The 18,385-nt window shown below is 44.7% G+C and overlaps 1 long non-coding RNA gene across 1 annotated transcript; it reads right to left on the bottom strand.

Annotated features, from left to right (window-relative positions):
• Positions 1 to 13,671: 13,671 nt before the first annotated feature.
• Positions 13,672 to 16,031, bottom strand: LOC311608749. The gene is made up of 3 exons (XR_014783140.1): positions 15,866 to 16,031; positions 13,961 to 14,005; positions 13,672 to 13,713 (listed from the first exon to the last, which is right to left on the bottom strand). It is a non-coding gene; the product is annotated as an uncharacterized lncRNA (long non-coding RNA).
• Between the last annotated feature and the right edge of the window lie 2,354 nt (positions 16,032 to 18,385).

Below are 18,385 nucleotides of genomic sequence, written 5' to 3'. Positions count from 1 at the left end.
CCTTATCAAATTGGCAGTCTCCAAGTCAATGAGAGAGAGAGAGAGAGAGAGAGAGAGAGAGAGAGAGAGAGAGAGAGAGAGAGAGAGATCTTGTCCCTAAATATGACTTCTAGTGACAGTAAGTTCTGTGGCCCAATTCTGCAGCATCAAGCCTCTCAAATATGACAAAGATGCATTTTTAAGTTTGAAATTTGATAAAAATTTAGCTTAGAGAAAAGCTTCAAGAATAGCACAATGTGGCTACATATATACTTTTCCTAATTCACCCTGTCTAGTACCCCTGCCCACCTTCCTCTCCCCTCCCCCTCCCACTCTGTGACACACCACACTGAATGAGTCACACTGCCTAGGACTAAGGGACTCATAGCTTCTGATTCTTCGTGAAATAAACATGACAAGGTCTAGGGTGCTTTTCTTCACCTCCATGGACCTCTGTCTCCTTGGTCTGCAACACGAACGCAGGCCAAATCCCCCGTGTCACTAAGGCCCCCATATGTAGCCACTGATAATGGTGACATAAATACTGTAAGGCCATAACTGGCAGGCGAAGCCTTGGAACCGAGCACAGAGACAGGGGTGGTGGCTGCCCCGAGTCCCCCCCTCACTCTGAGGAGGCCCCGGGAACAGCTCAGCGTCTGTGAGTTACTAAACATCAGCACATTGCACAGCCAATCTCATTAACATCCTCTAATTGGGGAAAGTTTGGGGAAAGTCTAACATTTTCACAAAATTCTGCATCTCTCTGAACTCACATGCCCACAAATGATGACAGCGCCCCACAGAGGGAAAGGAGGACCTTAGGGATCCTGTACGGGTTAATAGTAAATTTTACAATGTAGGAGCCAGGACTTTCGCTGTTTTTAGGCACCTTTAAGTGCAAAGAGATTTGTAAAACACTCAGAAATATCTCTTGGCCTTCAACCTGAGCAAGACATAGGAATTCCCGGTTTCTTCTTTGTGTTTTGCCCCCCCCCCCACACTGGCCCTAAGTAAATCAACGTGCTTCACCAGCATATTTAATGCAGTCCAGATTTTCATTTAGTGACTTTCCCCCTGGTGAGACTACCTAGGGTCATATAGTTCTTAAAATTCTCACTATCTCTGGCTCCCAGGAAGCACACCTGTCAGCCAGCACGGCCCCCGCCTCCTCTCATTTTCTTAAAAGCCGGAACTTGGTCTCATTTTTCACTCTTGATTTTAAAGCAGTTGGAAAGCGTGAAAGAGAAGGGGGCCAGCAAAGGAGGTAAATAAATCTAATCACAGTGGAAAGGCGATGAAAGAGCTTGCCTACGCTTCCTCAATTTGTTCTTGACACACTCACTGACTGAGGACCAGCTCTTGATTTTCCAAGGAGAAGGTTCAGGGAGACGTGGGAACAAAAGATCTAGTTCTTTTCAAACACGATTTTGAGTCATTAGTTCCCACCTTTTCCTCTTCACATTTCCAGGGACGTTGTTAATAAGTAGCTAAATTGACTTCTTTGAATTCTTATGCCTGCTCCTTCCTCAAACCCACCCTCTGAGGTTCAAGTGGCTGAGCAGTTCACTAGTTAACAGGAATGACACTAAGAAAGTCCCTGAAAGATGACTGACCACCAGCCACTTAGACCTGTGCACATCTCTAGTAAACTGAACCAGTGAACAGTCCCTGAAGGAGAGAGATCTAAGTAAAACTCAGACTGGGCAGTGTGGCAGAGCATCTGAGTGCCATGCCAGTGTCCCTGTCTTATTGTCCCTACTGTGTTCCATGCATGATACATTCCCCCCCCCCCCCACCCCTTAGGAGCCTGTCACTGCCAGGGCTCTTCCTGAGAGTTTTCTCTGGGGTGGTGGATGGGAGGGTCTGTGCCGCCGCTGCCGCCGCTGCTGGAAGGTTCACTGGCCCCTCATCAGTGAAAGCTGGACAGTAAGCCTACAGCCTCCTACCCCACAGGCTGCAGCCACTCTACAAATAATCCCATCTGCTCTGTCTCCCAAAGAAGTGCCTTGCAAATGAATCCCTGACCTACACTACCTTAGCAAGGGCTTTGGGTAGCAATCAGGCGTGGGAGAAAGAGGAATGCCGCCCCCTGGAGGACGCGCAGGATGCTCACTGCCCACCACCTGAGGTTCTGTTCCCCAGGCAGGCAGCGCTCCAACCTTCTGGTTGTCTGGACCAAATCGAGGCCCACTGGAAACATGTCCTAGGGGGAAGGGAGACTCCAGCCACGGACTCTCAAACTTCTTGTGTTCTGTAGCCATAAAATCTTCATTCTTGTTGTCATGGTTTCTTGCTGATTTCACACCAACAAAGACAACAAATGAATATCTATTTGGTCCAAAGTAGAACAATCATATCCTAATCAAATTTACCTTAAAACTTCACTTCACCATATTAATCAAGTAAGAACTTAACTAAAGCGGAATGTTTTAAAAAATGATGCTCCAAGGGTTGGGGGGAAGGGCAGCTACAGAACTAGAAACTGAACCACCCAAACACTCAGCGATTGGCTCACACCAGAAGCCTCAGTGTTAATATATTGATGGTCCCCAATAGTAAAGTTGCTTAAAATTCAGACTGTGAGAATTCCTTCCTCCTAAAGGACAGTGTGTGTGTGTGTGTGTGTGTGTGTGTGTGTGTGTGTGTGTGTGTTTGTAGATAGATGATAGATAGATGATAGGTAGACAAACAGACCACATATGGTAAAAACTCCATATAATTCCAACTTTTTTGTATCTCTTATGAGACATTTGTTTACTTTATATCCTTCCTTATTTGTTGTAGCACAAAAGGGTTTATCTCACCAAGTGTATGTATCAATATTACAAATGGAGGGAAAATATAATTAATGGAGAGAAAAATAAAAATTGTTAGGACGTGATCGTTTTTTACTTGAATGCCAAGTGCAGGGACATAGCCAGCCACGGGACTGGCAGTTCAGTCGAAGTCCATAAAGTTCTTCCTACTTGATCACGGTAGGCAAGTGGGTGCGGCGACCCCATGGACATAACAGAAGTAAAGACACCAAGGAATTCACCGTTGCTGCACTCTACATAGATGAGGTTGTTCAGAAGGAACCACAGCTGGTACGGCTGAGGAACACTAGTTTTACGTCTCATACATAGCGAACACAACATAGCTCAGGAAAGGCTCTCTGGGCTGCTGGTAAAAACCAAGGCTGGGCTTGCTGTCTCTCTCTCTCTAGACTCCACCACGATGTCCCCAGTCACGCGCCATTTCTAAACACCGAGGAAGCAGGAGACCTCCCTGCAGAACCATCCTCGCTCCAAGGTGACAGAGACCCAGAATCTGGGAGCCAAGCTCCTCTGCTCCCTGCGCTTTTCAGATTAATCTGAGAATGACACCAAAAGGCCAAGGGAAGAAATGCAGGCAGTGAAACTCACTGTTCAAAGGGGATTTTAGTGTTACAAATTAACATATTCACACAAGCGATAGAAGTGACCTCCAGACAAGCAGATCCATCTACGGCCACTTTGTTTGTTTGTTTAAGAAGACTCAGTGTCACATAGAAATAAAATAAACCACCTCCACTAAAAAATAGAGTCCTTCCTTCCTGGCCTGACTTGACACGGGCTTGGAGGAGAGCAAATGTCTTCAGACACACAATCACTCACTGAGGCCCGAGACAGGCCTGGTGCAGGATGCCGCTGTGTGACTTGAGTTCATGTCTCGAGGGACTCTGACAAAGACCTTTTTGAAAGATTAAAGAAATAAAATAAATATGTGACTTTGTGTTTTTCCATAGCCTCTGAAGACTGAATTTTCCCTCCCCAAATTCTCTGTAAAATGGAAACTCAGGAAGAAATTATGATGTGGTCTTTTTCACCTTTGGTAACTTTGGATTCTTTGAATGAACATGGGCAGTGTACCTGCGGAATATAGCTGAAATGTCATGTGGCTCCTCACAGCACAGCTTCAGACGCTCCAGCGGAGGGGCAGGCATGTTGTATGTTCCCTAGGAAAACTCCTCATTTCATTCTATAGGGTAAGTGCAACCCATAAACTAGATAAAGGCATCAGATAATTATTACAGATTAATGTATATGTAGATTAAAAACAAATGTGAACATCTTAAGTAAACTATTGGTGACAACTAGAAAATCAATACAGGGTGTCCATGTTTGATTTCTTCAGGAACACAAGGAAAGCTTCACATTGCAAAATAATATTCACAGATTATGGGATGAGAAAATCTGTAAGGAATGTGCAATAGAAAATTGAGGGGAGCAGGTTACAAAGGTAAAACTTGACACCTGGAAGCATGACAAAAAACCCCACCAAATTCATGAAAAATTTAGAGTGGTAGAGAACCCTTTAATAAGGCAAATGGAGTCAATGGTATTACCTTAAAGGGAAAATCATAAGTCAGAGACATGACAAAAATACCTGCTCCCACTGCAGCATCAGAGCATCTAACTAACACAATAAGGCATGAAAAAGAAATAACTGACAAACCACTAGAAAGGAAGAAATACATTTTACATAGAGAATTCAAGAAATAGTTTGCTAGAGTGAAGACATGGGGTGAAAAAATATGATTAATGGGTAGAATATCAACCTGCCCACTGCCGTTCACGGGCAACGAACGGGCTGATACAAGGTTGCAAGGGAAAGACACAGTATTCTAAATATGACTGCACGATTCGAGGAACAACTTTTTTTTTAAATTTTTATTAATTTATTCTTGTTACATCTCAATGGTTATCCCATCCCTTGTATCCTCCCATTTTCCCCTTATTCCCCTCCCCTAGGACTGTGACTGAGGGGGAATTCCTCCCCTGTATATGCTCATAGGGTATCAAGTCTCTTCTTGGTAGCCTGCTATCCTTCCTCTGAGTGCCACCAGGTCTCCCCATTCAGGGGACATGGGAACAACTATTGATTCTTGCCAGTCACAATGGCAAACAAACTCCGGGTGTACTTAAAAACCAGAATTTTAGCATTTATAGAAGGAAAACAGAGATTGGTGCTGTCATAGGTTAGAGCCCTTACTAAGCTAAGGCAGGAGAAAGGCACAGCAGAAGGGATGACGTTTGCTTGGCTGCTATTAACTATGCTCAAGTGTGAGCGCACGGGGTGACACCTTACACAAGAACGGAATTCATACACAGGGCGTGAGCATCACAGATCACTTCAGAGTGACTTTCCCTTAGTAGGCCACTCAGGGCCTGATGACCGTTAACCATCATTCGACCGCGAGGACTCGGGGAGGGCCTGTTAAGCCCTCTGTTCCTATATCAGATACCCACACTTTTACCAAAGAGAGATGCTTTTCACAAGAGTGAAAGGAAGGGTGTGTTGGTGAGCTTCTGGAAACATCCACAGACAACTGATAGATGAGCGAACCAGAATAGACTGATAAGCAGTGTCAACTTCATGACGCATTAAAGAAATGGGATTAAAAAAAAAAACAGAGAGAAGGGGAAAAGAGATTTAAGGAAAGATGGATAGAAAGGGAGAGATTGCCGCAAAATTGACAGATTGAAAATTTTCTAAATTATCAGTAATACCAAATTTGGGGGGCGTGTCATGAGGCCTATCTCTGCACACATGTCTGACGGGCTTCTCAAATTTGATTTATTTAAAGCAGCGGTTCTCGACCTTCCTCATGCTGCGAGCCTTTAATACAAGTCCTCATGTTGTGGCGACCGCCCAACCGTAAGATTATCTCATAACTATAATTTTGCTACTGCTATGGTTTATCATGGAAACATCTGATATGTGACCCATGGGGGTCGTGATCCCTGTCTATTTCTCCTCCTCCTACCTTGTATTCTTCTTACCTGGTTCCTTTTCTAAGTAAACTCAGTAATCAAAAGGCCCTGTGGGGGTCCTGACCCACAGCTGGAGAACCAGCCTAACACTTTCTTCTAAACCACCAAAAGCCCAAGGGAAAAGCAAGGTCATCCTTCTCTATGATCACCCAGGACAGCCCAGTCACCCCAGCCTAGCTGAAACCACTTGGCTTCTGTTTCCTGCTTCCCCAGGCCGTCTTCACTAGCCCCACCCCCACCCCGAGGTGTCCACGTCACTTCCTGCAAGGACTGCCTCCATACCCTCTGAGCCTCTCCGTTTTTTCTGTCTTGCTGCCTTCCAGTATTCAAGAAGCAGTGGGCCTTGCTCCTGAATTCTGAACTACACCCAACAGCCTTTGCTCTAAAGGCCAGGTTGGCATCTCCCACGGGATGGCAGCCAGTTTGGATTTGAACACTGCACAAAGTCCTGTATGTTGAGGGCTTAGTTCCCAACCCAGACGTGCTACTGCCAGGACATGAGGGACCCTTACCAAGCAGAGCCTAGTGGAAGGAGGTGAGGTCATTAGAGTTGTGTCCTTGAAGGGGATGTTGGGATTTTTTGCTTCCCAGTCTTCATGACTCCTGCATGGTGCTTTGAGCCAGGATGCGTGATGTAACAGGGCCAAGTACATATGGCTGAAGATCTGTGAACCCATGAGCGTAAATAACACTCCTGTTTTTAAGCTCTTTATCATTGCTATTTGCTACGGTGTTAACAAGCCCATTTACCCAAAGGCCTCGTGCCCCTGCCTCTTCCTCTTGTTCCACTACAGAGCCACTCTCTAGTCCTCAACCCTAACTGCCTCTTTTCTAAGTGTAGTCACTAGTCAAGAGTTCATCGGGATCAGTAAGCCACCTGGTAGCTGTTTGAAACTACCTTGATTTTGCCATCTTTGTGGAATAACTGATTATTTCAGACCCAAGGTAGGACGGACATCAGAAGTTGCAGGGTTCTTCCTGGGACCAAACTTTGCTACTTAACAGTCTTGACCTCAATTGGTAGACTGCTTATCTAGCATGTGTGAAGTCCTGTGTTCCACTGCAAAAGCCAAGCGTGGCGGCACACTCCTGTAATCACAGCACTTGGAGGTGGAGGCGGGAGGATTAGAAATTTATCATCCTTGGATGCATAATGAACAAAGGCGAGCCTGAGAGAACAAGGACCCCTTCAAAATAAATAAATAAAATAAAGATACATAATAAATGGTTACTGCACAAAGACAACTTCCATAGAGCTGCAATCACCTTTTTCTCTTTGTTTATTTCTAACCAAAGCAGTGCTCTTTGAAGTAACACAGCAGTTAGAATAAAAACTTAGGAATATTCTTGTACCTCTCTGTACATTATAGCAAAGTGAGGTCATAGCACCTCCCTTCTGTGATGGATAAGGACAGCCGTGAGTCTGACACTTGAAACTTTCTATTTTCATCTTTATGTGTCAAGCCAGATTTGAGAATACCAAGACCAGCTTATTTTTATAATTTTTGTAAAAGATGATGAACTCTTATGAAAAAAAGGGACCATGACCTTTTTACATTGCCTAGAAAGTTTGTATAAATTCATGCTACACATTAGATTACTATCATTGTCATGATAGCACCATTTGGTAATTTCTATTCATTTCTAAACCACCAACATGTGTGCCCACATAACCACTGCCCAGTAACACAAGGATATTTGTATGATGCAATGACTTAATAGCCAAGCTAAGAGGAAATTAGGTTTTGGATATTATTTGTCACAAACCATCAATTTGATATTTGTTGAGAAGATAAAATCATATCTCAGAAGAGCAACAAATCCACTTGCCAATAGAAAAAGTGTGAAGAAATAACATACCCAAAGGGCTACATGCTTCAAACATGTATGAATTTAGAATAGGTTTCCTTGCGAGGCTAATATTTTTTTTGTAAGTGCTGTGTTTGGCCTAGAAATATGTAAAAACATAGGGATATGCACATATCTGAAAAACCTAAAGTCGTAACTAACCCTGTCTTAGTCCCAATGCCCTTGGCACTCTTAATATGTAAGCAAATCTTCCAGACAGTGGTTGGCCAAACTCAGCCTCAGACTGAGACATATGTGCCATCTCAGTGTAAGAGAGCATGAACAACCTCTCCTGACATATGTGCCATCTCAGTGTAAGAGAGCATGAACAACCTCTCCTGACATATGTGCCATCTCAGTGTAAGAGAGCATGAACAACCTCTCCTGACATATGTGCCATCTCGGTGTAAGAGAGCTTGGACAACAGTACATTTGTTGGTTTTGTTATTGTTCCTTGCTAACTGCTAGATCCACATCTTCCACCTTTCCCTACCAGCATCACTTTTTTCTCTCACCCTCAAGAAACAGACTTTTAAAAGAGTGTAAGCCAATAATTTGATGCAATCCATTGAATGTCACATTTTAATGAAACTGATGACACAAAAGAAAAGAGAAGAAAACATGAAGCATTTTGAATTTAACTCAGAGCCGAGTTTGTAAGTGAAAATTTTGACTCAAGTAAACTCCATATCCACATATTTACCTTTTTAAAATACATAAGAAAGAAATAGCTTCTGGGTGAACTCACTCATTATGATAATTTCTAGTTCAATCCATTTGTCCACAAATTTCGGAAATGCCTTGTTTTTAATAGCTGAGTAGTATTCCATAGTGTAAATGTACCACAGTTTCTTTATCCATTCTTCTACTGAGGGACACGTAGGCTGTTTCCATGTTCTGGCTATTATGAATAAGGCAGCTATGAACATGGTTGAGCATATGTCCCTGTTGTGTGGTAGTGCATCTTCTGGGTATATTCTAGAAATTATCATAATGAGTGAGTTCACACAGAAGCAAAAAGAGTCAAATGGTATATACTCACTTATATTGAGACACTAGTCCAAGGGGTTTGTCCCCATGAAAAACTTTACCTACCAGGAAAGTGGGTCAGAGGGGAGGACATCGTATTGAGACTTTAGGTGTGAGAAGCCTGGGAGAATGAGGAAATAGAAGGATCCAGAGGGTCCTGGAAAACTACAGGCGGGTCTGGGCCCTGGGGTCCTCCTCAAACTATGGCACCAGCCAAGGAAAATATAGGCAGTAAACTTCGAACCCCTACCCAGTCTAGCCGATGGACAGGACATTCTCCACCGTTAAGTGGAGAAGGAGATCTGACTTTCACACAAACTCTGGTGCCCCAGATTGGACCATGTCTCTTGGATGGGGAGGCCTGGTGGCACTCAGAGGAAGGATAATAGGTCACCAAGAAGAGACTCGATACCCTATGAGCGTATACAGGGGGAGGAGGTCCCCGTCAGTCACAGACATAGGGGAAGGGGTGGGGGGAAAGCGGGAGGGAGGGAGGAATAGGAGGATACAAGGGATAGGCTAACAATTGAGATGTAATATGAATAAATTAATAAAAATTTAAAAAATAACAGCAAAAGAAAAAAAAGAAAGAAATAGCATCAAATCTCACTGCATCCTCTAGAAGACAGAAAGGGGCCAATGTAACCTTATACTAAGATCAGCAAGGTTATAATAAGAGGAAGAAGTTATAAATAAACTCACTTTATTAGATAAAAAGTCCTGAATAAAATATTTGCAAACTGAAGCCAGTAGGCAATTCGAGAGGACATTCCCACACGTGTCTATTTTCTTGGAGTACAAGAAGGAACTACCATTAGAAAACCAAGCGGTGGAACTCACACACTAAAGGTGAGGTCATGTGATCATTCAGAGTCAGACAACTTATTAAATTCATTTACAAATTAAAAACTCAGCTCTGATAAAACCCATACTAGGAAGGCCCACTTGACCTCTACAGGAAACAAAGGCCAACAGTGTACTTTGTGGCAAAATCGCAAGTTGCCCTTGGAATCAAGGGTAGGATTCAGACGTTCTCAACCTCTTTTCAATTTCTATCAACTTTTCAGTCAACTTTCTAGGAAACACAAGAAAAATTAACTAAATGACTCAAGAGAGTCACAAGAGAAACAAACTTCCACTATGCATAGATGGTGATTTTAACAAGCCCCTGAGGGAGTGTGGGCTGTGAGCTGCTTCTGACCTTCATGGGGAGTCAATCTCGAGTTTGTGGTAGTTTCCTAAACTTTAAACATACTCTAAAGTAGTTTACTCATGCATTAATCTTGCCTTTAAATGTCTAAATACACACTTGGATATTTACTGTGTGTGTATATGTGTGTGGGCATGCATGTGCCCTGGTGCGCATGTAGAGGTCAGAGGGGACTCAGGAATCAGGCTTGGCTGCCAACACACCTGCCCTTCATCTTCCCTCTTGGTTTCTACATCTTGTTACTGTGACATCTTTGCTAACCTCAGAGCGAATGCTGCTCCCAGAACTATCCAATCCCTACCGTCTCAGGCTGCCAAGAACACATCCCTTGGAACAAAAGTGTCTGGATATTGAGCCCACACCCCAAGCTCATTGTTGATGGGGTCTCCGTGAGAGACAATGAAGGCCACAGGTCCACTGAAATTAGTCAAGCAGCAAAGGAGCCCACCCTGCACCAGCTTGCCATGTGTTCCCATCCCTCCCCCCAGAGACCACACCGAAGGAGCTGGCCACAGCTCACCCTTCCCATCTCTGCCTCCTGATCCATCCACCACCTCCCGCCCACCCTGGGCTTGCCTTCATGGTGTGAGATGCCTCCTCTCACAGTAGGCGAGAGACCGCCTCTGTTTTTTATTAGTCCTCTCGGTCTGTAGACCTTGTCAGCCCTAAATAATAATAAACATGTTTGAAACCAATGTGAGATCAGAAGTATTTATATGACTTGCCAGGAAATTCTACAAATAGCCTGAATATTTTCTGTACCAGAAGGGTTTTTTTTTTAACATTATATTTTAAATAGTTTCTAAACTTACTCATGGTTTCTGTGTCTTCCTGGGATGGTAGAAAGTTCCTCTGTTCTTCTCTGCTTTACTCAGCTTTATCATAGGGTCACGTCATGTCTTATAGTGGCTCACCCTTTCTTTGTTGGGTCCAACCACACCCAACCTCTCCCTCCAAGCTCACGGGGCAAAGTGGGCTTCCTAGGGCTTGAACCTCCCACATGCTGGGTTAGGTCCCCTCCCACAGGCTGCACTGGGCACCTAGGTCACTCTCTTGTCATCTGTTTCTTAATGAGCTGGAATTCCTAAGCTGTCACAGTTTTAGCTCAGTACTTGGTACACAGTGGTGTTGACATAATGTTTGAATGAAGAATTAAAAAAACAAAAGGTCACAGAGAAGTGTAATAAAATAGCTAGTGTAGTTAGGGACGGTGGAGGACAGCCACGGTCAGCCTGCACAGTGGGAGGGTCAGGCGGGTAAGTGCATAAATAACTTGAACACCCTTTACTACTAAAAGCGTTTGAGTAAAGTTAGACTCACTGCCTTTTAGGAGACCCAGAGACTCATTTGCCACCCAACACATGGTCACAGCAACTATACAGTTTAAGTCACCAACTGGAAAAACTATAGCAAGCCGTTAGATGTAGGAGACACAAAACGGACTTCTGTTTTTCCTAGGGGGTGCGAAAATTAGATTTGTAAGATGAATATTACTGTGCATCAATTTTCCCATTATATGAATCCTGACATCACTTAAAAAGTGTCCCATCTCGGCAATTTTACAACAGGAAATGGAGAAAGGTTGAGGTTTTAACTTGACTTCGGTGTCATTTGATATATACTCATAGGAAATTAGGTCGCTGAAATAATTTTTTCCCCCAATCAAGAAATTTACAGCCCAGAAGAAAGAAAAAGAAGCTTCCATCCATTTTAGCTGCTGTGCTTCTTGTTTTAGCTGCAGTTTTCCTTGGGGGTGACTCTCCGCTGTGTTCTGTATTAAACCACCCAAAACTGCAGAAAGTGGGGAGTCTGGAAAGCCTCTGATGTTCACCATGCTCCCTAATACTTCAGGGGCAACAAACATGAGCTTTCAATACAGGAGGTGGAGAAACTGTGCAAGCATGGGTGGCAGATGAGTGCAAAGAAACAGTGAATTCTAGACACAGCAGGGCAATTGCACATAGGAATTCACAGCAGTTGAGACCTGTATAGGCTCAGATGAATCCCAGTCACAGAGAAGGTGGGTGCCGTGTCCCACCCTCAGCAGCTTGTGACAAGTGACAACTGCTGGGAGAGTGAGGGTGCAGTTCTCTTTAAGGGTACAGCCCTGGTGGGTTGACCATGCTCCAGACCTAAAGGCCACACACCCAACTGTATGTGAGCAACAAAATTAGACTTGATAGGTTTTAATAACAGGAAAAAAGAAAACGCTGGGTAGTTAAGCAGAGGGGTGGAGCTTGGAGGAGTTGAGGCTGGGAGCAAATATGATCAAAATGCGTTGTAGGAATTTCTCAAAGAATTAATGAAAAATAAGAAAACAAATGTGGTCTGCTGCTGCCAGGTTCCTTGCGTTCTTGCTGTGGTGTGGGGCGGGGCCTGCTTTCTATTTGCTATGTAATTACTTCTTCCAAAATGAAACCCACCTTCCTCAAACGTAGAAGCTAAAGAAACTGAAACAGGGCAGAAAGCTACAGGGCTCTGGAGCGCCCACCCCACCTCAAGCAACGTGAACAGATCACCCACCATTACTGAGGGAAGGGAGAAGTGACTCTTCCAATAAGTGCGCATCTCCCTGCTGCTGGGCCTCTTTTCAGCAACGCAAAACTACCTGATCGCACCATACACCATGCACTCTAGAGTGCGGGGTCGGGCGGGGGGGGGGTTGTTTCTTTGCTCGGTCAATAAAGAAGAATGACATTAAGTCTAGCCTAAGCTATACAGCAAGACTGTTTCAAAACCTGAGAAATGGAATCACAGCATTTTTAACACTGACTCTCCCACACTGCTCTTCAAAATTAAAAAAGTGGCCCAGGAAATGCTAACCTGAATTTTGAGTGGAAGATGTGGCTTAGGAAATGCTTGAAAGCATACATGTAATATTTTTTAATTAATTTATTCAGATGACAACTCAATTGTTATCCCATCACTTATTTCCTCCCATTCCTCCCTCCCTCCCGCTTTCACCCTATTCCCCTCCCCTAGGTCTATGACTGAGGGGGACCTCCTCCCCCACTATATGGTCATAGGCTATTAAGTCTCATCTTGGTAGCCTGCTTATTCTTCCTTTGAGTGCCACCAGGCCTCCCCACCAAGAGGAGGTGGTCAAATATGGGGCACCAGAGTTCATGTCAGAGTCAGTCCCTGCTCTCCACACAACTGTGGAGAATGTCCTGTCCATTGGGTAGATCAGAATAGGGGTTCAATGTTTACTAATATTTTTAAAGAAGGGAAAAGCTTAAAAATGGCACTGAACTAATTTACTTATAAAATAGTCCCGTGAAGAACTACTTCCATACTTTTGATATGCCCAACGATGGATCACAGCCACTCACATGGGGCTTTCCTATTGAAATCATCCCACCCCCACCCCCCATTAATTTTGCTGGCTGAACTCTCAGGCCAAGATTTAAAAGTTAATTTTTCAAGCAGTCATTCAATCACTTTTTCTGCTAATGGTGAGGGAAGTGTTGGCCCATATGCAGAGACAAAACGCTCTTTTGCACCAGACTGCAGAGAAAATACCAGAATCAAAGTGCAGCTTTTGTTACTTTACTGTATATAGGAGTTGAGGATTTTCTTATTCAAAGAAGTTATAAAATATACACTTTAAATGAGAAGGAAAATCTGAAAGTCATCTAATACTAATTGTAAAAAAAAAATTGTGATTTGAGACCTTGTGACCCTTCATCTACTCAGTTAGTTAATATTTGTTGTTAATTTGATTGGATTTTGAGCTTCCTGGGAGACACACCTCTGGGGGTGCATGTGAGGGTGTTTCCAGAGAGAAACAACCGAGAAGGGAAGACTCATCCAGAATATCAATGGTGCCATCACACAGGCCAGGGGCTCGGGCTTAATAAAGAGAAAATGAGAAAGTCAGACAAGCCCTGTGGCTCCCCTCTCAGTGTGTCTTGGTCTGTTGAGATATGACAGCTTCTGCCTCACGTGCCATGAACTGCCCCACGCCCGCCCCACGCCCGCCCCATGCCCTCTCAGACGAGAGCCAAAGCCACTCCCTCTTTCTGTAAGTTGCCTTTGGCCAAGTCTGTGTCCACAATAATGAGAAAAGCAGCCCACTCACTCTACCAAGAATACTCACCCACCATATATTGGGGTTCGATTTGGGGTTTGGATAACACGGTTCCTGCAAAAGTTAAAAGAGTGTCACCCCAAATGACACACACTACAACCTAATCTTACCCCAGGAAGGCAGCCTTAACTCTGATTTTATAGGCAAGTATCAGTATAGCTGAGCACCTTTTAAAAAGCTACTTCCTATAGGTTTCCTACCTGACAGACCTCAAAATGCTTGTGGGTTCTTCCACAGAGAAAATTTTTATGGTACATTGCTGGATATTTCCTAATTCTCTTCCTAAGAAAGTGGCGCTGAGCACTATTCCCTGAGTATTCACTTCCTGTACCTAACATCACTTTTCACATGGTTTTCCGTGTCTTGTCAGAAGCATGGGAAGGAAAACAAGTAAATATTTATATCCTGCCCTCGATTTATTCAAAACACACTGTTCTCGGGCTTTTTAAGGAGAAAATGATTACATATCCAGTTATCTTGAAATAATTAAAAGGTCATCAATTTCCTGTCATTGATGTGATATGGTTTAATTACATTCTATGAATATATTGACCAGATCATCAGGGGGACACAGCCCTGTGGAGAGGTTATTATCTTAACAACAACAACAAAAAAAAAACTGGCATCCACCGAGTGGGGTGTAAGTATGTAAGTAGAGATTGGAAGCTAGGCTAGGGGAACCTCAAAACTGATGCCAGTGACAGAGCAGGCTCGAGCCAAAGAGTCTGATGGAGCTCATCTTCCAAACAGAAACATGTCTTCCCAGTGAAATATTTACTCTGAGACACACAAAATCTATTTATATTAATTTGTAATTTTTTCTCAAACAACAACTTTCATCTATACCACACTATTCAAATTGTACAAAGAAAATAGCCAATAAGATAAGGCAATTAAACAGACTTCCAAGGTAACCGCATCTACCATTATCCTAAGCTACTTTAAAGCAGTAAAAAGAAAAGAGTTTCTCAGAGTACTGGACCGCTAAGGATCCAGTCTACCACTACCCCACCACCATCCCTGTGCCAGCGACGGGAACAGTAAATAATGCCGAAAATCTCCACCAACCAGCTAGAGTGTGATAGGTCGGTCACCTCAGTCCACCCACCAGTTGCTCACAATACAGGGATGGCCTTGGTTCCTCCCGCAGCCACGCAGGTCTCTGGAAGAGGAATCCTACTGTCTTCCCCACTGGCCAGTTTGTACCAGGTCACAAAGCCTACCCAGGACTTGGCTAGCTTCCCTTGGGCGTGTTCACTTCCAGATGTCCAAACACAGTTATTTTCACTGAGTGGTAGCACTCAGTCGTGCTTTAAGTTAATCAGATAATCAGTTTTAGCACATAATTCCCATGGGTTAATAGTTGATGTTGATTAAAAAAAAAAATACACTTTTTGTTTGTCTTTGTTTTTGTTGTTTGTCATCCTCCTCCCCGGCATGACTGTGTGCCGATATCTCCTTGGTTACTTGGATCCCTCTGTGTCAATCCGGTCTGAACCTGTTCTGCTCTATGCTTCCTGAAGGCTTCCTCTCCCTCTTAGTCCCTCTCTACCTAGGCAACAGCTGTTGCTTTTGCCTAGTGCCAGTCGCTCCTCAGCATTCTAGGAAAAAGCCCCTGAGACAAGCCCTTCTCCTGGCGCTGACCTCATCTAGCCCGCTTGCCTCTGAGAGGGCGACCTCCTCGGTGAGAAGTCAAATTCCTACCCTCTGAGCCTGAGGAAAGCACTCAACCCTTCGCTGAGCTTCAGTTTCTTTCTGATAAAGTTGGGACAATGACACGCTATTTATCATGTCTTCCAGTTGCAGGGCAGCATGTGACCGGCCCAAGACAGCCCTGTCCTGCTGCATGGAGCTGCTCTGCAGGTATGTCTCTACTCACAGTTTTTCTCCCCAACCGTGCCCTTCAGCAGGCACCTGCTCCTGGTCCACACGCTAAGTGAGAGCCCAGCCTGCACCAGGTCGGCATGTCCCAGGGACAAATCCCTCAATCCTGAGGTCCATGCAGACATGTGTAGACATCACGGTGCGCGGCGCGGCTCTTTCAGGGGTTATGCTTCTGCCCTGGCCTGTATGATCCCACGTGACCTGCAACAGATCGCAAGCAAAGACTAAGATGTGGCCTTGTTCGAGGACCTGATACAAACTTGTATGCAGATGAAAATAAGACCTTCCACAAGTGATGGAGCTTCAGAGTACAGGGAGGCCTGCAGCAGGGAGCTGGGGCCCTGAAGAGCCCAGGGGAGGCCTGCAGCAGGGAGCTGGGGCCCTGGAGAGTCCAGGGGAGACCTGCAGCAGGGAGCTGGGGCACTGCAGAGTCCAGGGGAGACCTGCAGCAGGGAGCTGGGGCACTGCAGAGTCCAGGGGAGGGCTGTAGCAGGGAGCTGGGGCACTGCAGAGTCCAGGGGAGACCTGCAGCAGGGAGCTGGGGCACTGCAGAGTCCAGGGGAGGCCTGCAGCAGGGAGCTGGGGCACTGCAGAGTCCAGGGGAGGGCTGTAGCAGGGAGCTGGGGCACTGCAGAGTCCAGGGGAGACCTGCAGCAGGGAGCTGGGGCACTGCAGAGTCCAGGGGAGGCCTGCAGCAGGGAGCTGGGGCACTGCAGAGTCCAGGGGAGGGCTGTAGCAGGGAGCTGGGGCACTGCAGAGTCCAGGGGAGGGCTGCAGCAGGGAGCTGGGCCACTGGAGGGTCCAGGGGAGGCCTGCAGCAGGGAGCTGGGCCACTGGAGGGTCCAGGGGAGGCCTGCAGCAGGGAGCTGGGCCACTGGAGAGTCCAGGGGAGGGCTGTAGCAGGGAGCTGGGGCACAGGTTTTCACACAGAAGGCTATGTGCACCTAAAGACATCCTCTGATCTTAAGAATTTGAAAAGGATTAAACTTCAGATATGATGTTTAAAAGTCAGTTACCAATGTTCTTGCCTAGAACAACAAAACAAGGTAGCCCTGGGTGTCAGTGAAAACAGAAATAATCTAGACCTGTCTGCCAACAGCCTGTGTTATAAAGTGATAGTTCAGTAAAGCTTTGAAATTCTGAAACAAAGTAAAAGTCAATAGATCAAACTAATCAGGATATGAGCTACCATTATGTATGTATGTAGTTATGTATATAGGTCTATAATGTATGGCTTGCAGTTCTTTTAATGTTTATAAAAGAAACATTTTGTTTTATGTATTCTTCAAGGAATACTTTAAATGAATGACCAAGGCCTGACTAACCTGGTGGGGGTTTATATATATGTGTGTGTGTGTGTGTGTGTGTGTGTGTGTGTGTCTGTGTGTGTCTGTGTGTGTATGTGCTTATTTAATATATAAATTATTTTATGAAGTTATTTTTTGTTGTGGTTGTGACTAAACATCTGGCAAGAGCCAGTTTAAAGTAGAAAAGAGTTGCTTCTGGCTTGTGATTTAAGAGTTACACGCCATTGCTGTAGAAATCTCATATCTATCTATCTATCTATCTATCTATCATTAGTTTCCTCAAATCATGGGGGAACAGAAACCAGAGCAGCAGGTTGGGCCAGGTGTAACCCTCAAGCCCTGACCCCACACCCCAAGACAGCCTCCACCTCAAAAGGCATCTACGGTCCCCTGTACCACTGTTACTAACTGGGAGCCAAGTGTTGAAACACACAGGTATGAGGGGAGATGCTTTAGAACAATGGTTCTCTCAACCTCCCTAACACTGAGACCCTTTAATACAGCTCCACATGCTGTGGGGACCCAACTCTAAACTTATTTTTGTTGTTACCTCATAACTGTAATTTTGCTACCGTTATGATGCGATATGCAGCCTGCAAAGGGGTCGTGACCCACAGGTTGAGAACCTCTGATTTAGACTCATTATACTACTCACAAGGTGACCTCCATTAAAATCGTTCACCAAGGTAAATCCTGAGAGAACTTAAAAATTAAATAGGCATAATAATATATAAGGATTCAGGGACAAATTTGAAATAAGTATTGATCATACAACTTACCACTTAGAATAAAAACATTAACCCATTTGTTAAAAAATTAAGTACTTGTTCATCCAAAACAGAAACGTAGAAAACAAAGGAAGAGCAGGCATCCCCCCCATGTGGGGGAAGTTGCCATGGGAAACACCGTATTGACGAAGTGCTAATATCCCTTAGTAGGAAGAGATCCATCAAAGCGTGTGTTAACATATTAAAGCCCCCACAGATACGTGGATGAAGAATGCGTGTGGGCAATCTGACGTGGAGACACGGCCAATCAGCCAATGTGTGGAAAACGCTTTCCCTCACTAGTAATCAAGGAATATCTCAGCCACTCGCGTGGAGTAGCACCTGGCCCTACAAGATTAACAAGCTTGGCTTTTTAGGGGTCTCCCCTAAGGAGAGGGAGTCCTGAAAGGGTGGACTTCAGTATTTCCGGCATTCCGGCACAATCCCTTGGAAAACCAATTTGACAAAGAGCCTCA

Source organism: Acomys minous, assembly GCF_964271855.1.
Source record: "Acomys minous genome assembly, chromosome: 11".
In the NCBI taxonomy this organism is placed as follows: Eukaryota; Metazoa; Chordata; class Mammalia; order Rodentia; family Muridae; genus Acomys; species Acomys minous.
This window is presented reverse-complemented; position numbering and strand designations above follow the sequence as displayed.